This window comes from Peromyscus maniculatus, chromosome 11 (genome assembly GCF_049852395.1).
Source record: "Peromyscus maniculatus bairdii isolate BWxNUB_F1_BW_parent chromosome 11, HU_Pman_BW_mat_3.1, whole genome shotgun sequence".
NCBI lineage: Eukaryota > Metazoa > Chordata > Mammalia > Rodentia > Cricetidae > Peromyscus > Peromyscus maniculatus.
In genome coordinates, this window is record NC_134862.1 from 11,415,317 (window position 1) to 11,439,515 (window position 24,199).

General features: G+C 38.4%; 2 non-coding genes across 2 annotated transcripts; both read left to right on the forward strand.

Moving 5' to 3' along the window:
- The first annotated feature begins 11,043 nt into the window (after nt 1–11,043).
- LOC121826505 (U6 spliceosomal RNA) lies at nt 11,044–11,147 on the forward strand. Its single transcript, XR_006068775.1, has one exon. It is a non-coding gene; the product is annotated as a U6 spliceosomal RNA (small nuclear RNA).
- Nucleotides 11,148–23,530: 12,383 nt separating this feature from the next.
- LOC143267910 (5.8S ribosomal RNA) lies at nt 23,531–23,683 on the forward strand. Its single transcript, XR_013043570.1, has one exon. It is a non-coding gene; the product is annotated as a 5.8S ribosomal RNA (ribosomal RNA).
- Nucleotides 23,684–24,199: the final 516 nt, after the last annotated feature.

Below are 24,199 nucleotides of genomic sequence, written 5' to 3' on the forward strand. Positions count from 1 at the left end.
AACTAAATACATTTTGCACTGATGTGAACATATACCCATGATGTTGTTGGTTGTTTTACTCTTTTGGGAGCCTACCACCCAGATCTCAAATAAATCACAGATGGAGGCTTATGTTTAATTATGAATGCCCAGCCTTGTGTCTTGCCAGTCTTTCTTAACTTAAATTATCCTGTCTACCTTTTGCTTCTGGGCTTTTCCTTTTCAATTCCTATACACTTTTCTTTGTTTCTTACTCCATGGCTTGCTGTATAGCCGGATGGCTGGACCCTGGATCCTCCTCCTTCTCTGGCTACTTCCTTGTCTCCTCCCAGATTTCTCCTCCTATCTCTTCTCTCTGTCTGCCAGACCTGTCCATCCTTTCTCTTGCTTTGCTATTGGCCATTCAGTTGCATATTAGACCATTAGATGTTTTAGACAGGCACAGTAACCCAGCTTCACCAAGTTATGCTGTGGATATCGCTCTGTATAAATAAAGTGCTGATTGGAAGTATAGGCAGAAAGTATAGGTGGGACAAGGAGAGAGGAGAATTCTGAGAAGTGTAAGGCTGAGTCAGAGAGGTGCCACCAGCCACTGCCATGAAAAGTGAGATGTAAGGTACCAGTAAGCCACGAGCCATGTGGCAACTTATAGACTAATAGATATGGGTTAATTTAAGATATAAGAACTAGATAACAAAAAGTCTGCCTTGGCCATATAGTTTGTAAGCAATATAAGTCTCTATGTGTTTATTCGTGTTTATTCCATTAGGTCTGAGCAGCTGTGGGACTGGCGGGTGACAGAGATTTGTCCTGACTGTGGGCCAGGCAGGACCAGAAAAACTCCAGCTACAAATGGCACCCAACAGGTTGGCAAGAGTTTCCACCTAAAACCCAAGAAAGAAGATTCTAAAATGGAGCTAAAAACAGCTTCCTAGTTGTCTCTCTCAAGTTAAAGGCAGCCTGACAGTTTGAGCTACTATGGCAGGTTCCTAGCATTCACTCTTAATCTAAAGTATGGTGGGAATGAGGCCTCTGCAAGCAGCTGCGTGGTGGATTTAGCCTTTGCTAGTAAAAAAAAAAAAAAAAGAGGTTTCTGGGCTGCACACTGCTTTGATAAAACTGCTTCTGATAGTTGATGGTGCACATGGCTCCAGACCCAGAGCTGGTGGTAAACTCTACCACTGTACCACTGCCATGTTGGGAAGCTGACAGAGGCGGAGCCAGCAGTCACAGTGGCCATTTCAGTCTTACAAATGCTGCAGTTTAAAACAATAGATTAACAATAAGAGAGATTCAGATGGAACAAGACTTTAAATGCTTTACAATGTGTGTAAAAATGTACATAGGCTTAGAAGAGAGAAAAAGGAATATATACAGTTATATAAAAAATAGACAGTATTTAAAAATAAAGTCTTTAAAGAGATAGTAAAATTAATATAAAAATAAGCCACGTAAAGATGGATATCACACAGTGAATCTGGATTATGTTGTTTTTGATATTCTTAACTATAGAAAAGTATTTGATTACAAAAGCTGTTGAGTTAAGCCAATATGTATATTTTAAAGGTACCTTGACTTCAAAATTTGGATGTGAGGATATGTTGCTTTGCAAAGGAGGCTCTGCTTTTGTTTCCTCAGAAAGCCAGAGGCTATGGATTTGTTCCAGATTAAGATACATCAGGTTTCACCAGCCAAGACCCCCTGAAAGGTCTCCGATGACACCATGGCCCAGATGATCCAACATCCAGAATGGTTTCAAGGCAACTGGCTCAGACAGTAGACCCTCACAGACTATCCCATAAGCCTAAAATTTTCTTTGTGTCCCCATAAGCTACAGCGCCCCCCCATCCAGCAGGAAGTAGTAAGAGAAGCTACACCCAAATTCCCAAACATACCAAGCTGGCTTTAGAGATGGAATTGGCTCACTCCTTCTCTAAACCCAAGCATATTTTAAAAAAAAATAGGTTGAGAGATTCTTTTGTCCCATATCAGAAGAGCCCTCTGGTGAGGGACAGAGAACATCCAATATTTTTATTTAAATCAGGCTGATTATAAATGCAATCTCTTTCTAAAGAAAAAAAAAGGATATAGTATAGATATGTTAGGATGAAGGGGTAGATTAATGAACCTACTTTTAAAGAGCAACAACTTGTTTGAAATGTTTCACATTGGTATAGATTTTAGTTTATTGATACAAACTTAAAGTTAATTTTGTTATACTGTGTGTATATTTCTACTCTTGTTTAAGGTATTATGTTTGTATAGCTCATTTAAAATTGTAATGGATAATTAAGGAATAGATTATCTATGATAATCATATTTGTAGCCATGTTAGTTAAGTTTTCGAGGTATACATAGATATATTTCAGATAGATAGGTAATCTTCAAACACTTCAAAGATCTACAGAATATGGCATTTAAAATGTTTTTTTAAAAATTTAGACTTTCTGGACATTGAGACATGTCTGCTCCTGGCAGCACTGATTTACTTCAGAGAGGAAGATTGGCATCGAAGACACTCCGTATGGAGTTTATCTTTTTCTTGGCAAAAATAGCCATTTGGGCAAGAAACTGTTGCCCAGATGGGGCTGGACTACTTCATTGACTGGACATGCAGGACCCATAGGAAGGTGACTACTGAACTTTGCTTGGCAAAATGGTCCTTCAGGTTCCTGCTTCTCAGAGGAAACTGCCAGACACCCTACAGGACACAGAGAGAAGTAACTGAGAGACTCTAGGCCTATGGGCTGAAGACAGATGCCCCAACTTTACAAAGGAACATTAGGTGACAGTCAAGGCTGCCAGCTGTCTCTGTTTACTCTTGCAAGACTCCAGAAAATTGCTTGCATTTTTCTCCCATTTCTCCGGTAATATATCCTTCTGAGGTCTTTGATGTAGTTGAAGACTAGATAGTTATAATTTTCCTTAGTTATGATAAAAGATAAGTTTGATATGAAACCTTAGACTCATAAATATAAGATAGATAGGATATCTTCTTTAATTTTGCCAAATACAGATAGACTAGATATTATAAATAGATGAGCTATTGTAACTGTAATTCTTGCTTAATAATTGTTTTGTTATATGTAATTTTACTATGTGAAAGTTAAAACCTTCCTTTTTGAAAAAAAAAGGAAAGGGGAAGTGCTGTGGATATTGCTCTGTATAAATAAAATGCTGATTGGCCAGTAGTCAGGCAGGAAGTATAGGTGGGACAAGCAAAGAAGAGAATTCTGGGAACAGGAAGGCTGAGTCAGAGAGACACTGCCAGTGGCCACCATGACAAGTGAGATGTAAAGTACCGGTAAGCCAAAGGCCACATGATAACTTATAGACTAATAGAAATGGGTTAATTTAAGATATAAGAACAGATAGCAAGAAGCCTGCCACGGCCATACAGTTCATAAATAATATGTCTCTATGTTTACTTGGTTGGGTCTAAGCCACTGCAGGATGGGCAGGTGAGAGAGATATGTCCTGACCAAGGGCAGGCAGGACCAGGAAAACTCTAGCTACAGAGTTAAACAAATGCAACATAAACAAAAGTACCCCAACTTAAGATAATATTCGATAACACCATGAGGCTAGGGAAAAGAATTTGGGGGCTTGAATGAAAACTATTCCCCATAGGTTTAGGCATTTGAATATTTGGTACTAGCTACTATTGCTGTGGGGAGGTGGTAAAGCCTTCTTGGAGGAACAACGTAAGTGTAGGAGGGCTTTGGGTGTTTATGATTTTGTCCCACTTACAGTTTGAACTCTTTTGTCTTGTGTATGCATTTTAGGATGTGATCTCTCATTATCCTGCTCCCACCACCTAGTCTGCTATTTGTTGCTTTGCCTCCCCATCAGAGTGGACCCTGATTTTGCTGGAACCATAAGCTGAAATAAACTTCTTCCATTTGTTGCCATTGTCACAGCATTTTAACACCTCAACAGAAAGGTAATCACTATAATATCTTATATATATATCTTATAATATCACTTAGTCTCTGTGTTTTGATTAGTTGTGGATCTCTGTAACAACCTGTGACTGCTGCAAAAAAATAAGCTTCTCTGTGCCTATACAAGGATAAGTATATAGAATAAGTATATAGAATATAGTTAGAAATAAATTGATTTAGTAAAATGGCAATAGAAAGTTTTCCAGCAGGGTCTATGACCTCCATTGTCACAGGTAGTAGGCTTCGTTTGCAGTAACAGGAATGAATTTCCTACTGGAAAACATCCTTAAGTCCAATTAGAGAGTTGTTGATTACCCCCAAGATGAACATGCCACTCACTGTTGCACCTCTGGTGATATCTTACCAGGCTATTCTTTCGTGCAATTCATTGGCTTTATAACTCGACTAGGCTACTGAAAACTTTTCTCTCTTGACATTTGTGTCTCTTGCTCATTGGTTCACATGCCAGGAGAGCTGATCTGCTAGCTTCTGGGAATTTTCTTGTTTCTGTCTTAAATAATCTCATAGGAATGCTGGGATTACAGATGAACGTATTGCTATCAGGTCCAGCTCCAGATGAATTCCTAGGTTTCAAACTCAGATGACCATGCTTAAGGAGCAAGACTATTACTCACTGAGCCACTGCTATGCAGCTGTGCATGTGTCTGGCTGGTACATGGTAGCAGTCTTGATTTAACCTGTTAAAGCCAGTACTGAACTTGACATTTTTGTTTTCACCTAACATTGATTGATTATCTCTAGCTCTTAAGTTTTTAATTCTTATTTTATTATGTGTATATGAGTATTTTTCCTGCGTGTATGTCTATAAAACCTGTGGGTGTCTGGTAATTATGGAGGCTAGAAGAAGGCATTGAATTCCCTGGCAAATGGAATTTTATAAAAAATGGTTGTAGAGCTCACCATGGTGCTAGGAATGGAACATTGGTCCTTTGGAAGAGCAGCCAGTGCTCTTAATGGATGAGCTACACACACACACACACACACACACACACACACACACACACACACACACACACCTGGCATCTATCTCTCCACCTATATTCTTTAAAATCAGATACATTGTTCCTAGTACACAAAAACTTTCCTGGCAATTAACACCTGTATAAATTGATTGTTTTCTTATTTAATTCTGATATAAGCCAGGGATTCATGTGAAATAACCTAGGATATCATAAAAATGTTTTGGCATCTGGGTTTCTGATGATTATAGGTTTTGATTCTTGAGGTTGTCTTTGTTTAACTGTTGTTTTGTTCCTTGGTTTCTGTTTCATTTCTAATCTTCTGCCCTAAGTAGCAGGGGTTTTGGTGACTAGTGAGCCTTCAGGTCCAGTATGACATCTCTCCTGTGGTTTTTGTGGCCTGCAAGTCCTCTAGGATTTGAGGTGCCAATTTTGTCTCTGCAGTTCCCAGTACCTGTGGTAACTCTGGGGTTCTGGGTACCGGCTTGGTCTCTGGGATTCCTACTTAGTACAGCATGGCCTCCAGTACAGTTGAAGTTTTCTGAGGAGGTGATGGGCTTGAATATGGAGCTTGGGGTGGGGTGGGGTGCAGTTGGGAGCTGTTGGGCAAGCTTTAGGGGGTATTAGCTGGCTGGAGCAGTGTCTTACATTGGGTCCCTAGAACTGTCTTGGACTCAGGTAAAGCAAAATCTTCTGCTGAAATTATGTGCCTGAATATTGATTCCAGGGGAGGTTGTGAAGTCTGGGATGTTGGTCAGGCTTTAAGGAGTGTTAGTGGGCCATGGGAGATATCTTATGTGTTGTCTCTAGAACCAGCCAGATCTCCAGTAAAACCATCTGAGTTGTAGCCTGGGAGATGGAGCTCAGAGAAGGGGGTGATGTTGGGGGATGTTGGGCAGGCTTTCAGGAGTGTTAATATGTACTGAGCAGTGTCTAACCTTGGGTCCCTAGCTCTGATCTGGCCACTAGTAAAGGAAAGTCTTCTGCTCAAGTTGTGAACTGGTATATGTAGACCCCAGAATGGGGTACAGCTTGAAAACTCCTGGGAATCTATGAGGGTTACCCCTAGCTAAGACTCCTAGCAATGGAGGATAAGGACCCTGAACTGGCCATGTCCTGTAACCAGACATGTCTTCCTGTGGAGGGATTGGGACACCTAGACTCATAACCTTTGACCTATAGTTTGATGTGCCTACAAGATGTGGTGGCGTAAAGGTAGAGCAGAAATTGTGGGAGTGACCAATCAATGACTGGCCCAGCTTGAGGCCCATACCATGGAGGGAGTCTTCCCCTGACACTGTCTGGAGGGCCAGGACCCAGAGTTTGGATAGCCCAGAGACACAGGAAAGAACCAAATATGACTGGCAAAACAAGTTAATGAAATGATTTCTAATTATATTCTTCTGTACTCATAGATTGGGGCCTACACCAATTGTCATCAGAAAGGTTTCACCCAGCAATGGATGGAAACAGATACATAAACCGACAGCCAAACATTAGTCAGACCTCAGGGAATCCTATGGAAAAGAGGGAGGAAGAATTATGAGAACGAGAGGGTCCAAAAGCACCACAAGAAAACCCACAGAATCCACCAGGTTGGGATCATAGGGGCACACAGAGACTCAACTGCCAACCAGAGACCTTGCATGGGACTGATATAGGCATATATTACAATGTGTAGCTTGGACTTCTTATGGGCCTCCTAACAGTGGGAGCAGGGACAGTCTCTAACTTTGTTACCTGGTTTGGGGACCCTTTTCTCCTACTGGGTTGTCTCGTCCAGCCGTAATAGAAGAGGAGGTGACTATTCTTACTGCAACTGGATATGCCATTCTGGTAGATACAAATAGGAGGCCAGCCTGCTTCTGAAGAGAAAGCAGGAGGAGTTAGGGGGAGAGGAAGGACTGGGAGGAGTGGAGGAAAGGAGGGCAAAATGTAATTGGATGGCTGAAAAAAATTAATTAATAAAAAAAGGATTTCATATAAAATATATTTCTATATTCTATAACTTTATTATTCTCTCTTTAAAAATCTCAATAGTAGTTTTTTGTAGTATACTGTTAATATTATTTGTGATTCTTTTTCTAAGTGACTCAGTATTCTGATTTTCCAGGCTAAGAAGCAAACATTTTGAAAATAATGATCATTTTGTTGCTGCACATTTTCCCACTACAATAGTCACAGATGAATAAATAACTTGTTTGAAGCTTAATGCTTAATATGCATAATTCAATATTTTACATCTTTTAGTTTAACTTAAAGACACAGGATACTTAATGTTTTGCAAACTTTCCTCATATCATTTACCAAGGTATTTGAAAAATATCAATGTTATTAAATCATGGCATATACAATGAAACAATGAAAATTCCATAGTGAACCATATTAGAGGCATTAACTGATAATGAAAGAATGACCCTTCTTGAATCGTGAAGATGGTAGAGTGAGTGACAATTATAAAAGAGACATCTCTGCTTCTAAATATACAGTGACGAATGACCTTCATGTTTATAGACCATCCTTGCTGGAGGTTCTAAGTAGGAAACATGGAAAACTTTTCAGATTGTAAGAGAAAAATGCCAGCAGATGCGGGCTCACCATAACTACCAAAGAAATTGAAGAAGCATATTAAAGTGGCTGCTTTAAGTCTCTTAAAGACCACCACCACCACCCACCTTCCCCCCAGCCCACCCCCCATTCCCATCTTCTCCAGGGCAAAGACTCCCCTGAGGATTGAGTTCAACCTGGTAGTTTGGAACCTGGGGCTTATACAGGGACACTTGGCTCAGCCTGGGAGGAGGGGACTGGACCTGCCTGGACAGGTTCTGCATTATTAATGTAACATAGTTAGTTTATTGGATGTTGATAGAATGTCAAACATCTTGAGTCCCATCTACCCATGGAGCAGAGATCAGTAGCCATGCTTTAGTTATTCACAGATCTTTTGGCTTCATTAAGAAGGCAAATTCTGAAGATTTTGAATCACATTTTAGCATTCCATAATCATACATCTTCCTCACTCTACATCTCATGAATAAAATTTGACATTTTGAGAAGGACAATGTTCAAGTGTAGCATTGAGACAGCCGAAGATCTGAGGTACTAGAAAACGTTAGACATAATTTATTATCCCTTGAATAGTGTATTAGTTACTTTTCTGTTGCTATAATAAAATACCCTGACAAAAATCAAATTAAGGAATAATGAGTTTATTTCATATTAAAGTTCCAGAGGGGATATAATCCATCGTGGTTGGAAAGGCATGGCAAAAGCTACGGACGGCAGCAGGAGCTCAAAGAAGCATCCTTATAACATTCTATCTGCATGGAGGAATCACAGAGCGATAACAGAGTGAAGCTGAGCTATTAAAACTCAAAAACTGCCCTCAATGATGTCCTCTCCCCAGCAAGGCTCCACTTCCTAAAACTTACATAAACTTCCCCAACAGCAGCACCAGCTGGGGTTATGTGTTAAAAACACAAGACTGTGAGGGACATTTCTCATTCAAAGCATCACAAATAGAAAATAGGGATTATACACTTTATACAGGGTAGCTGGGTTTGGAATTTCCGTAGCTGGAGAGTTTCTCTTCAGGTTCCGCCAAACCCCCGCAGTTTTGCAGCCCACTTATAAAATAATCACTCAGGGGCTTATATTATTTATAAACTGCATGGCTGTGTGGCTCAGGCTTCTTGCTATCTAGTTCTTATATTTCAAATTAACTCATTTCTATAAACCTATACCTTGCCATGTGGCTCATGGCTTGCTGGTACTTTATGCACTGCTCCTCATGGCATCAGCTGGCAGTGTCTCTCCCTCAGCTTTCTACTCCCCAGACTTCTCCTCTCTCTTTGTCTTGCCTATACTTCCTTCATGGCTACTATCCAATCAGCACTTTATTTATTAACACATCAGAGCAACACATTCACAGCATAGAGAACATCCCATAGCAAATTCTCTATGTCTTCTCACTAGATCCAACAAATGTGACCAATTAGCATGTAGACCCTGTGCATTACTTACTTTTTTTATTGTTGCTGCAATTGCCAAGAAGCAAAGGAAAGGGAACAGAGTTTGTTTTGATTTACAATTGAGGTGGAATACAGATTTCTCCTGATGGGAAAGCCATGGTAGGATGTGACTTCATGGTAGCAACTGAGCTCCCTCACATCTTGAAGCAAGAATGAGAAAGCAGACAGAAAATGAATATAGGCTCTAAGATCTCAAGGCCCACTTTTAATAATTTACTTCTTCCTGTGAGGTTCCACCTAACAATAGTTCCGACTTTTCCATACAGCACTACCAGCTAGCTATAGAACAGGTGCTTAAATACATGAGCTTAGGTGGGACATTCATATTGAAGGCATAATACCCTCATTACCTAATGAATTTTAAATCACCATCTCAGATTGCTAAGCAATACCCATTATTCACTAAACCATCAATAAAATCTGGTACATGACATTCTATATGCCTATATGCATCTCTCTTCTTTAAAACCTCTTATCCAAAGACTGGTCTGGTTTTATGTCTGTCTATTTCTGTAGTATTCTTTCTAGTGAAAATGCACAAAATATACATTTTATTTCAATGGGTTGAAATAAAAATGTTTCAAGAGAAAACAATTTGTATTGCATTCAGCATAACCTGGTTAAGAGTAGAAAAGAGTTAATTCCCTTTTTGAATAACATAGCAATATCTGATCCAGGAACAGACTGATCACTCATGGGTGATTTCCTTGATTTTGCAGAATTGTTCTTTCATAAATGAACTCTATACACAACCCAGGGACCATTTGATGGGACCTGTAATGGAGGCATTTGTGGGGATCATTGCCTGAGGAAATCACTGCAGGAATTTACATATGTGTTTTAGTTTAATATACTTTATTTATTTATTTATTTACTTACTTACTTATTATTTTTGCTGTGTTCATGTGTAAGCCCTGAAGATGGAGGGGTTATTATTGTCTTGGAATTGCACAGGAGACACAACACAATTTACAAAGAAACAGCTGGAGTGTGATCTAATCTCCATGTTCCAATTTACTTATGCATAAAACATGCATAAAAAATTAACCCTCCCTGAGTAAATTGCTCTGTGTACCTAGTGCTCTGTGTACCTCAGCTTTGCTGTAGCAAAAGCCATGTGCCTGAAATGACCCAGAGATTCCAGTAAATAATACATAGATAGTTGGGAGAATATAACATTTATACATTTAATATTAATTTGACTACAGTATGGTTGCTATGTCTGAACCATAAATATGTCTTCATCTTCAGGTCTTCTGTTTCAATGACTTTTGACCTCCTTGAGTGAGACAGCAAGAACATTCTGAGCCAGGTTTAGGAAGTGACATCAGATTAAATTAAGAACTCATGCATTTATGGATCAGATAGAGAAGCAGAGAAATATCCATAAAGGATGAATTTTGAAGAAGGAAATTACTGAGTTGTTCCTTGGTCATGCACATTGTGAACTAGTGGTCCTACATAGAACTTAAAATGTGGCAATTAAAATGAAATGTTTTTTAAATGTATAAGTTTTTATCATTTTATGTTCAAATTTATGTAAAAATATTTCCTTCACTAATTGTTTTTTTAGTACTTGATCTTTTGTGATTAATTTTGTTAAACACTTTATAGGAGGTTAAGTTCATGCTAAGAATATGAGGAAAAAGAAAACATATTTCTTAATTATTAAGAAACAAAATGTCATCTCACATTCATTATGATAGGCACTATCAGAAACAATACATTAATAAATATTGGTGAGAATGAGGAAATTGGGATATTTAAGTGCTCTTGGTAAGAAATGTAAAATAGTGCAGTTGCCATGGGAAATTTACAAGTACAGTGACTTATCAAAAAGTTAATAAGAAAATTGTCATTTGATTAAGCAATTTTACTTCTGAGCAAGTTTTTGAACCATTGAAGCAGGATATGAAAGAGCTATTTGCACATTTATGTACCTTGAAACACCCTTCACAATATTTCAGAGGTACAAATGGCTGGTGTCTGTCAGTAGATAAATTGATAAATACAAATTCATAAACATTGTGAATACATGTATATATTCACATACCAAAGTGTATGTATAGTCGTATATATTGCAATGTTTCTAACCTTAAAAAAAAAGTAATGCTCACTTCAGCAGCACATGTATTACAATGAGAATGGCACAGAGATTAGCATGGCCCCTGTGCAAGGATGACACACGAATTCTTGAAGCATCCATACTTTAACCAAAACCAATTAAAGACAGAGCAAAAAAGAAAACTTCAGACTAATATTCCTAGTGAACACACATTCAAAAATTCTCAGTAAGATACTTGTAAACACAATACAGACATACATCAATAAGATTGTCCACTAGGATCAAGTTGGTTTTATCTTGAGAGGCAGGGATGGTTCAACATACTCAAGTTGATGATACAATAAGCCATATAAATTTACACAGAGGAAAAAAAATACTTGTCCCAAAATATAGAAAAAAGCCTCTGATAAAATCCAATGTGCCTTTATGATAAACATCTTAGAGGTCATAGAATATAGGACTAGAGAGAATATATCTCAACATAATAAAATCTATATATGAGAAATGCACAGCCAACATCATTCTAAATCAAGAGAAACTTGAAGCAATCCTACTGAAATCAGGAACAGTCAACATTTGCACAGCAGCTCCATTTTATCTAGTTCTTTATTTTCTGCATCACTAAAATTTAAAGTCAACTCTGCCACTTGTATATCTTGAATATTTCTAGAAATGTTCTTCCCTCTCCCTTTCTTTCCCATCCCAGGTGCATGTGTACATGTGTGTGTATTTACATACAGGTCAATGTTGGGTATAAGTTCTCAGTAGCTATTCACTTTGTTCTTTCACCCAAGGTCTCTTACTGATTTCAAACTTACCCAGTAGGCTAGAGTGGCTGGTCCGCAAGCGCCAGGGATCTGCTTGTCTTCTCTCTACCACTGGGATTATGCATGCACCACCAAACCTGGCCCTTTACATGTGTGCTGGGGATTGAACTTGGGACTTCGTGGTCGTATTACTAGCACTTTACCAAGTGAACTCTCTCTCCAGTCCTTGCTTGTTGTTCTGTAATAAATTTACTGTCAGAACAACTGAGAGTAAAGCCGGAGAAAAATCTTTGGTTTAAGTAGCATCTGAAAAAAAAAAAAAACACTCCAAACTCTAATAAAGTGAAAATATTTATTCCTAAAACAACAACAAAAAAAACCATAGAATTGCTGTGCAAGCTAATCTTATGTTGAGTTAACACACAAACTAGTTATCTGAAAAGAGAAAACTTTAATTGACAAAATACCTCTGAAATTTCTGGCTGTATTTTCTTAATTAGTGATCAATGACGGTGGGGGGGGGGAGTCTCAGATCATGTAGGGTAGTGCCATCCCTGGGCTTCTGGCCCTGGTTCTATTTAAGGTGGTCTGAGCAAGCTATGGGAAACAAGGCAGTAGGCAGAACCCTGCCATGGGCTCTGCATCAGCTTTTGCCTCTAGGTTCCTGTAATATTTGAGTTCCTGTCCTGACTTCCTTTGATGATGAACTATGATATGGACATGAAAGCCAACTTTAATCCTTTCCTACCCAACTTGTTTTTGGTGATGGTGTTTTGTTACAGATATATATATATATATATCAACAAATATAACTATGTTGATACCAGCATAGTGGAGTATAGTTTTGTTAGACCTGACCATGTTTTGTGGAGAAATGTAGAAATACTTGGGAACTCTGGGCAAGGAAATCCATTGAGTGTTCAGAACTCAGTGTGATGTCTTTTAGGAGCTTTTAAGATAAGACTATTGAGAACAGTGTAGAGGATGGAGACCTTGCCTGTGAAGTTTCAGAGGGAAGTTTAAAGAATCTATTAGGGATGTTTCCTGTTTTGATTTAAAATTCTGATATTCTGATTAACTGGGGCTGAAGAATCAGCTGTGGTTAATGAGATACCAGAAGTACTAAACCAAAACTTTTGCCTTGCTGGAATTATGAATATTGGTCAGCTGGAGATGAAAATTTAGTGGTGATTAAGAAGTGACTAGCATCATGGAGGCAGAATCTTCTGGAAAGCGTTTCCTAAAAGTCAGCATACAGAAGCTATGTTTCATAGGAGACCAAAGGTATAAGTTACTTTGGCAGCTGAACTGGATAGTATAAGAATCACCTAGGGGTCATTGGTTTTGAAGGAGTGAGAGGGTCATGGAGAACAGCTGAGGCTTGGCACTGTGAAAGGCCAGAAGAGGCCATTGTTCGAGGTCCAACCTCAGGGGCAGTTGAAGGCCCAGCACTGAAGGGGTCATTGGAAGGTGTTGAGACTTGGCACCATGAAGAGAGCTTATGACAGGCTCTTGGTGAAAGTGCCGCCGAAGACCCTAGAGTTTTACAGCTGCCAGGACCATATGATGACTGCCAAGAGCGGCAGTAGCAATGGAGTGGAGCCAGCTGGAGGTTGGAGGACAAGCTGGGTTTGTTGCTGAGGGCAGAGCAAGAAAAGTGACTCAAGCTCTTTGGAGCAGCCCAGAAGATGATGAGCAAATCCCAGATAATTGAGCATTAAATTATTTATACTGTTGGAGGTTGGTTTTGTGTGGTTCAGATTGTGACTGTAGCCTGGTTCTTCCTTCTTGAAGAAGGTATTTAATTTTGATTTTTAAAGGAGTACACAGCTGCAAAACTTTGAACTTTTAAAGGAGATTTTGGATTTTTAGAGAGAATGCATATTTTAAAGACACTGAAATTTTAATGTGTTTCACTTTGTAAAGTCTGTGGTGTTGTTTTAACTTTGGCACAGAGGCTGCACCCCAGTCTACTGCTATTGCAGCCAGCAATTGCAACTCTGCAGTTACCAGCCTGCTTCTCTAGCAGTGGACTGGTCACTCAGTCCATAGCCTGGTGAGAATTCTGTTCCAGGCATCAGCTCTGTTGCTGCTGCTAAAGGTAGCTTGAACTAAATTTCTATTGTTCTATTTATAAATAAGACTTGAAATTTAAAGGCCAGGGTGAAAACCTGCTAGCTCAGAGAGGTTGAATAGCAATATGCTAACCTTCTCATCCTTGCTGGCATCTCTGACTTTGCTTTTTCTCTGCCAAACCAGAAAAACCTGTGCCACTCTAAATCCCTCCCAAATACTTTCTGTGTCTCTCCTGGATGCCCCCTGATGCTCTCTGATTATGTTCTGTCAACTAATTGCTAACTCAGTTTTCTAACCCAAGGTTATTTTATTTAATCAATGCAAAGGCAAACTTGAGGTTTACAGTGTGATTGAATGTCCCCCAACATTTCCCCCTTTTGTCTAAATAAAAAAAATGTTTTAAGCTTAACACAGTGAAACTATATACAATAAGAACAATTATCAAGTAAGAATTACACTCACAATGTCCAGTTCAATTGTAGTTAGCAAATTTAGAGAAACCACTCTATTATCTATCATATCTTGGTTAATCCAAAGTTTTGTACCTAATTCATTTCTATCTTAACTTGTATTACTAACCCAAAACTATCTTTTTAGACCTCAAAACATTTTCTTCGATAAACAATTTAAGCTTTTTTGTTTTTCAATCTTATATAACTTGTACCTCTTTTGTATGTTTCTTTTCTGAATTTAGTAACAAGAAAAATTGGAACTAAACTAATCTTGTCTTCGACTACTTCAGAGATCCTGAGAAGGATATAATATTAACTGAGAATACAGGAAATACAGAACAAACAACTCCCCAAACTACGAAAATTACAGAAGCGGCTGACTACCTGGACAGTCAACCACATTTTCTCTGAAACTTTGGTGCATCCATCTTCAGCCTACAGGCCTAGAATATCTGACAGACTTTTCTGTGAAGGAGGAAATTTCAGGGCCTCTCCTATCTTGTCTTGCAAAGTTTGGCAGTCGCCTTCTTTTGTACCCCGCTTGTCCAATTTGAATAGCATACTGACAGGAGTGGAGTCAACGGCAGCTTCCTGCCCAGTGGCTAACTGTGCTACAGTGAAAGCAAACTCCATATAGAGGTACTTCAATGCCTATCATCCTTGTTTGAAATAAATTATTGTGCCAGAAGTGGAAGTGTCTCAATGTAATGAAAAGCTTTAGGTTATTAAAACATATAAAATGCCATATTCTGTAAGTCTCTAGAGTGTTTGAAGACCAACCATATATCTAAAATGTATCTTTGTTTAACCTTGAAAGCACACTTAACATAAGGTTGATTATTGTAGATGACTACTAACTTGTACTCCTTAATTTACATTATATTTTTAAATGAGCTGCAAGGTATAATACCTTAAGAAAGAGTAGAAACATATATAGAGTATGTTCTAACAAAAATAAACTTAAATTTATATCAATATACAAAAATCCATACCAATGTAAAATATTTGAATTAATAGTTGCCTTTTAGTTTAAAGTAGATTAAATAATCTACCTATCTATTCTATTCTTTCCATACCCACCTCTTTTTTTTTTTTCAGAAAGATATCCTTCAATTTAACCTTTTTGCTTAATTTCCTCCCTTACCATGACCAGTAACTATTGATGATAAACATTCACAACCCATTGAATGACCAGAAGCCACCTACTCCATCTCTTGGGAACATGGGCATCATTTTCTTAAAATTACTTCCTGTTGACTGGAGGCAACAGCATCTATAGGGGGCCCTGAGAAAATTAGGATAATAATCAAATCCTGGAGAGCTAGCTGTATTATTTTTTGTTTAGTCTCTGTGTGATGGGAAAGTGTAGGGTTATCTGAAGTCTTGGCTAGATAGTTTATAAGGCTGAACCATCTCAGCTAACCACTTTGAAATTGTCCTGAGCAGTTTGAAGTTTAAAGACAATTTTTTGTGTAGTGTTTGTTAGCTTAATGGCATTACCACAATTCAAGTGGAACCATCTTTATGGGGCCCCATCATCTTTTTGGAGACTTCAAAGGTCAATGCTAAAAATGGCCACAGTTCACTGCAGAAAACTTAAACATTTAAATGTCTTATGCAGCAGATCTCAGAGAGGTTAAAGATCTATTAAGAAGATCCAGGGTACACAAACTTGGTTCCTAGTTCTCTGCATTAGACTCAAGGCCAAAATCATGTACAGGAAGCTAGGTGAAGCCTATTTCTAGAATTAGTTAGTACTCCATATGACCACTAATACCATGACATAAAGCATATATATAAATATATACATACATACATATATATAATAAACTTAGAGATAATATTGATACCTTAAGAACAGTTTTAATGAGCCGGGCGTGGTGGCGCACGCCTTTAATCCCAGCACTCGGGAGGCAGAGCCAGGCGGATCTCTGTGAGTTCGAGGCCAGCCTGGGCTACCAAGTGAGCTCCAGGAAAGGCGCAAAGCTACACAAAGAAACCCTGTCTCGAAAAAACCAAAAAAAAAAAAAAAAAAAAAAAGAACAGTTTTAAAGAGTCAAAATAAAACGAAAGAATCATAAGATTAGTGACAATAAAATAGTCCCTTAATTTTGGTTTTCTTCTGTCGCATATTAGATGGCTCTTCTGGCACAAGACAGAGATTTTGGAGTTACTTTTAACAATCATGCTTGCGGTTTAGAGAAGAACATTCCAACTCCAAAGCCAGCTTTAATTTTTAATTGAATTGGGACCATGAAAAGACCTTTTACCTTTTGTCCTTGTAGAGAGCTGCAGAAACAATTATTTGGTAAGATTTATGAAATTTTAACCTTTTAAAAATATGCTACAGCATTAGGCCAATTTTAATCCTTTTCTTAGAACATTTTTTCTCTGGATGATTCATCCTTCTTCTTCAGATGTCACAATTGTCTAGTGGTCTTCAGATTCCTTAGGTAGATGCTTTTATTCTTTTGGAAAGACAAAAACAAAAACCCTTCCTGAATCCTTACTTTGGAGAGTTACTTTTTGTCAGGTTATATCTTTGTTAAGACAAAATGATTTCTGGCAACAAAGAAAGTATTATCTTTTAATAATTTTTTCTTAACTGATCAAATGGAAAGCACTTGTTATTCTTGTAAGTTAGTTGGGATTGGATGACCAAGCAAGCATTAAGTCTTTTAATTGTTGTATGGAGAGGTTTCCCCAGGCCTGACAGGAAGTGATTGAACCAAATTTGACATTGGGCATTTCCTAATGACAAAGGGTTACTTTGCCTGTCCCTTGTTTATCTGCATTCATTAGTCCAATGCTAGCCTTTGTCACACCTTCTGCATAATCCAGAAGGCTGGTGACTTCTATTTGGATTACATCTAGAAAAACATTGTTTCTAGGAACACTTTCCTATCATCTCTTTTCAGATAACATAGTTAACATAAGGTTAATTTTATTTAATCAATACCAATACAAACTCGGGGTTCACAGTGTGATGGAATATCCCCAAGACTGTGGGACTTTTAAAGTTATTTGTATTTTTAATATAAGACCTTGGGGGTGAATAAGAAGGGAAAGGTGTGGCTTAAAAGTGATATGTTTGTGTGTTGAGATGACAGGGAGTCAGTTGTGCTGGCCAGTTTTATGCTGTGGATTTTAGTTTATTGATACAAAATTAAAGTTAATATTGTTCTACTGTATGCATATTTCTACTCTTGTTTAAGATATTATTTTGTACAGCTCTTTTAAAATTGTAATGTATCATTAAGAAATACAGTATAATAATTAATCATTTATTATAATCAAACCTGTAGTCATGTTAGTTAAGTTTTCTAGATGTACATAGGTACATTTCATTTAGGTAGGTAATCTTCAAACACTTCAAAGACCTACAGAATATGGCATTTAAAATGTTTTAAGAACTTTGACTTTCTGGACATTGAGAAATGTCTGCTCTTGGCAGCACCAAAATAATTCAGAGAAGATAATGAGCATTGAAGAAACTCATTATGGAGTTTGCTTTCTGTGTGACAAAAGTTAGCCACTGGGCAGAAAAATGCCCTTGTGTTGACTTGTATTGACTGGACATGCAGGACTCATAGGAAAGTGACCAATCAGCTTTGCAAGGTAAAATGGTCCTTCAAATTCCTGCTTTGCAGAGGAGACTGCCAGACATTCTATGTGACACAGGAAAATGTGACTGAGAGTCTAGGTGTAAGGGCTGAAGATGGATGTCCTAACATTGCAGAGGAAATTTGGATGACTGTCCAGGTAGGCAGCTGTCTCTGTCATTTCCAGAGTTTTTGAAGGTAATTACAATACACATCCTATTTACTTAGTAATATTATATCTGGGGCCATTGATGTAGTTGAAGATGAGATAGTTATAATTATAGTTTTCCTTAGTCATGATAAAAGATAAATTAGATATGACACTTTAGACTCACAAATGTAGGATAGATGATTGAATATTTTCTTTAATTTTGCCAAATACAAATAGACCAGATATTGTAACTGTAATTCATGCTTGATAACTGTTGTGTTATATGCAATTTTACTATGTTAAAGTTAAAACCTTCCTTTTTGATTAGAAAGAAAAGGGGAAGTGCTATGGGATGTCACTGAATTCTGTAAATATGTTTTGCTCTGATTGGTTGATAAATAAAATGCTGATTGGCCAGTAGCCAGGCATGAAGTATAGATGGGCCAAGCAGACAAGGAGAATTCTGGGAAAATGAAGGCTGAGCCAGGAGTCTCCAGCCAGACATGGAAGAAGCAAGAGGATAAGGCAGAACTGAGAAAAAGTATCAAACCACATGGCTAAACCTAGAGAAGTATTATGGGTTAATTAGCCAGGCAGTGGTGGTGCATGCCTTTAATCCCAGCACTCGGGAGGAAGAACCAGATGGATTTCTATGAGTTTGAGGCCAGCCTGGCCTACAAAGTGAGTTCTAGGACAGCTAGTACTACACAGAGAAACCCTGTCTCAAAAAATTATTCATTAATTTAAGTGTAAGAACTAGTCAGTAATAAGCCTGAGCTAATGGCCGAGCAGGTATAAACAATATTAAGCCTCTGTGTGGTTATTTTATAAGTGGGCCACAGGACTGCTGGGGCCTGGCAGGACCAGAGAAACCTATAGACTACAGTCCTATAGTGACACACATGCAGCTCTCCAATTAGACTTAAGACCCACTCAACAAGAGGGAAATCATGTCTGGTACTGGGAACCAAGCCACCTAGCCAGTGTTCCTGAAGTATTTAAATCTTGAGGGTGAACCTACAACTACCAGTTTAATAAGCCAGCACAATCCCTAACTCCATTCTGTATATCTGTCTTTATATTTACACATAAGTGTTGTCTTCACTCCACATCAAGGAAACTTCTGTTTGTAACAGATGGAGAACATTACAGAAAACCACATCTAAAAACAATGCAGAGTTTCGAAGCCCAGTCTCAGTGGATACATCTACAAATAACTTCAGTACCTAAGGCTTGGGGAATGTTACTGAAAGAGGGGGTAGAATGTACATAAGAGCCAGAGCAACAGGAAGTCTGCTGTGAGATTGTGTCCTCTAGTAATGATAGAAACTATACCCATAAAACAGCAACAACATGACTACCTAAACATGAGCTGAACAGGCACAACAATAATCATGCTAAGGTGGATAGCAAAATCCCACTGAGGCCTCAATCATGCACAAAGAACTACAGGCAACTAAGCAAATCTGAGAGTCAAAGAAAGAGTCTTCCCACCTCAGCATTTTCACATAAAGACAAAACTAGACAGTTGTTACAGCTACAGCATGGCTGAGAAATCCAGAACAATACTGCCTGGCCCTTCACAAGAGCCATTTGTCAGCCACTGCTTTATAGAAATAAGCAGTTCTGTGAGTACTAAAGATGTAAATGCCATCAATCATTTTCCTTTAGATAACATTGCATCAAAATGAGTAGATTAAAAGGAAAAAAAGAAAATTTGTTTAAAAAAAAGTATAACTCCCCTTTTCCCTTACAATGCTGGGAATGGAACCCAGATTTAACAGCATGTAATTCTAGCTCCAAATGATCCAACACCCTCTACTCTCCTCTGGAAATGCCCTACCCTCAGATACACAGCTATACACTCAAAGAAATACAAAGTGTCATGTACATCTAATACCGCAAACTAACATGGTTGTGTACACACACACACACACACACACACACACACACACACACACACACACACACACCTGCTTAATGTGAAAATCAGTGTTTCTAATACTAAATCCAATTATTCAGAAAAAGTATGTAATAATGAAATATTTAATTTAACTTTTAACAGCTAAAATGCTCATGGCATTAGGCTGGATTTCCATTATTAACTGAACATAAAACACATCAGGGCCAAGAGGATAGAATCACATACCTCCCTGGGTCTGGAGAAGACTGACATTGTGAGCATTAAGGACATTTGCTACTGACTACTCTTGACAAGCAGGGAAGACATGGCTAAGAGCTTCAATTTCCTGTGTTGCTCCTGGGAACTCCTGACCAAGGACCAGAAAAATTTGCTTATATAATTTTGTGATATTCAATCAGTTCAAGTCCAGAGCCAGCTCAATGAAGGCCTTCTCTTTTCTTCTTCTGTAATGAGCTGTCCAATTCCACTATCTCATTTCACAGTGGCTTCCTCTCACAGCAGGTGACAAGGTGTTCATCCCTAAATGTAACACAAGGTGCTTCTATCCCCAAATGTAAACACATCACCCACTGACTATTACACAATATTTTCTAAATAATATTTTAAATGTTTAAATAGTATTTTGAAAAGTATGTTTTGTTGCTGTTGCTCTTATTGGTGTGTGTGTGTGTGTGTGTGTGTGTGTGTGTGTGTGTGTGTGTGTGTGTTTAATTACCTACTCTCAACTCTGTAACTTAGTTTTGTCTCTGTTGATTTTAAAGGATCCTCCAGGCTGGGTGGCAGTGGCACATGCTTTTAATCCCAGCACTCAGGAAGCAGAGCCAGGCAGAACTCTGTGAGTTCAAGGCCAGTCTGGTCTACAGAGCTAGATCCAGGACAGGCACCAAAACTACACAGAGAAACTCTGTCTCAAAAAAACAAAACAAAAAAGGATCCTCCAACTAACAGTCTCAAAATCCTATTGAAGAGACTATTTATGTAGTTCTCATTAAAAAGGAAAATACACTTTGAGTGTTGTATCTCTTGATTCCTATGGAAACTTGACATTTATAAATTGCAATCTGGATCTGGAGAAAGCACTTGCTGTCCAAGATTAAGGACCTGAATTTGGCTCCCTAGAACTCATGTAAAGCAAATACAGAAGTGCATGTCTGCAAAGCCAGTGTTCCTAATTTGAAATAGAAGATGAAGATTGTAGATGTAACCAACCGTCTTATTAAATAAGAAACACAGAAACAATGTACAAGAGAAAGCCAAGAGGTCAGAACTCAGAGCTAAAATCTCACCCTTCCTCCTGCTGTCCCAGCTTCCCGAAAGAGAGCTATTTCCTGTGTGTAAATCGTTTTTTTTTCCAGTCATTCTGCCTTCTCATTGGTTGTAAACCCAAGCACGTGACTGCCTCATCACTGTCTGAATGTACAGCCCCCTAGGTCTTAGGCATATGTCTCTAATGCTGGCTGTATCCCTGAACACACAGAGATCAATGGGATTAAAGGTGTGTGCCACCACTGCCACACTCTGTCTATGGCTCTAATAGCTCTGACCCCCGGGCAACTTTATTTATTAACATACAATCAAAATCACATTTCAGTACAATTAGAATACTACCACATTTCCCCTTTTCTATTTTAATAAAAAGAAAAAAAGCAAAAGGTTATAACTAACAAAAGAAAAACTATATACAAAAGTACAATAACTATATACAATATATACAAGTAATAAATACCTAAACAGGTATTTGACAAATCAGAGAAAATAATTCCCTTATCTATCCTATTTTGGTAAATCCAAGATGTATCTAATGCACTTTCTATCCTAATTAATTTTCAACTATAACTAACTAATCTTCAACCATAACTAACTAATCTTCACTCCCTCAGAGACCCAAGAAGGGAATAATATTAGCTAACAAAAATAAAAACAGGAAGTGCATGCAAGCAACTTCCAAAAAATTTGTGAGTTGACAGAAACAGCCAGCTGCCTGGGCAGTCACCTGAGGTTTCTCTGCAGTGTTGGGGCATCATCTTCAGCCTATAGGCTTAGTGTATCTGAGAGACTCATTTGTGAAGTAGGATGTACACAAGGTCAACAGTTCAATCTCACATTGGGTGAGAGCAGTCCATGTACCAGAAACACCTGAATTCCACTAGTGTCCTGTCATGATTCAGGATTTTAAATTCTGGAAATTGTTGACAGTTTTTTAATTCAGCTGTTCATTCTTCTTGGCTGTGTATATATGGCTTCATCTCAGCATCCCTTCTTCTCCACATCCCTCTATTAAATGACAGTCTACTTTCGAGAGGCATGAGCTTTCAGCTGCTGTTCCATTGCACAACAGAAGCCATTGGCCCTCTGCCTGTTAAGCTGCCTTCAAAGAAAAGGGCACTGTACCTTTTCCGAAGGCCACTTCAGGGATGGGGCCATATTATCCTTGCCTCAGAAGATGCCTTTTGATAAAGCCATAACCACACTTGTTTTGGCAAGAATCAGTAGTCCTTTGTTTCATGTTCTGTCTGTCCAATTTGTCCTGTTGATTCGAGGATACTTTGTTGTCCAGTGGTTAAATTTTGCCACAATGAAAGTTGACTCCATATGCAGTTTCTTCAATGCCCATATTTTCTATGAAGTAGACTGGTACTGCCAGGAGCCGACATGTCTCAAAAAAGAAAAATTTTCTAAGTTATTAAAACATTTTAAATGCCATATTCTGTAGATCTCTGAAGGGTTTGAAGATGACCTGTCTAAAACATCTCTGCTCAGTTTTTAAAACATATCTAATATGACTACAAGTTCTATTGTAATGTGTAACTTTCATTTCTTTATATCCTAATAGTTGGTAATAATAACATTCAAGGATCAGAAAATTGCATTACATTGTTAAATGAATGGTATAAATACAATTAGAAATATACATATAGCATTTTCTAACACTATCAATTTCAAATTTGTTTACAATATAAAACAATCCAATCCAATGTAAAGTATTTAAAACTAGTAATTGTCTTTTTCTTTTCTTTCTTTCTTTCTTTCTTTCTTTCTTTCTTTCTTTCTTTCTTTCTTTCTTTCTTTCTTTCTTTCTTTCTTTCTTTTTTTTAAGTAAGAACCTTAAATCTAATCTCCTTTGCTTAGCCTTTTTCCTAACCCTTGACAACAACTTGTAACCAACCCCCCTAAACACTGAAAATTATCCCAGACCCAAAACCCATTAAAAGGACCAAAAAACCACCTGCCCCACACCACCTCTTCGGGAATGTGGGCGTCGTATTCTTAAAATTGCTTCCTGCTGGGTATGGGCGAAGTTTTCTTTATCCTGAAAGAAAAATTTTAGGTTAATTGTCAAATTCTAGGAAAGGTAACTATATCCTTCATTATCCAGTCTGTGTATAATGCCAAAGCTCAGGGTTTATCTCAAGTCCTTATTCAAGTAGTCTTTGAGACTGGATCATCTCAGCTAGTCATCTCAAAATTGCTCTGAGCACCTTGTAGTTCAAAGCTGATCTGTGGATGATGTTTGTCAGCTTAATGATATTATTATTGTCCATGTGGAATTGTTGTTGTCGACTCTTAGCGGTGGATCACTCAGCTCGTGCGTCAATGAAGAACGCAGCTAGCTGCGAGAATTCATGTGAATTGCAGGACACATTGATCATCGACACTTCAAACGCACTTGCGACCCCGGGTTCCTCCCAGGGCTACGCCTGTCTGAGCGTCGCTTGCCGCCCTTGCGGGAAAGTGGACCTGCCACCAAGCCAAGTGGTTTTTAATGGATTCGCCCCACGTTGGGCGCCAGATGTAGATGTAACCAACCGTCTTATTAAATAAGAAACACAGAAACAATGTACAAAAGATAGCCAAGAGGTCAGAACTCAGAGCTAAAATCTCACCCTTCCTCCTGCTGTCCCAGCTTCCCGAAAGAGAGCTATTTCCTGTGTGTAAATCGTTTTTCCAGTCATTCTGCCTTCTCATTGGTTGTAAACCCAAACATGTGACTGCCTCATCACTGTCTGAATCTACAGCCCCCTAGGTCTTAAAGGCATATGTCTCTAATGCTGGCTGTAGCCCTGAACACACAGAGATCTATGGGATTAAAGGCATGTGCCACCACCACCACACTCTGTCTATGGCTCTAATAGCTCTGACCCCCGGGCAACTTTATTTATTAACATACAATCAAAATCACATTTCAGTACAATTAGAATACCACCACAGAAGATTGGAGAATCCCTGG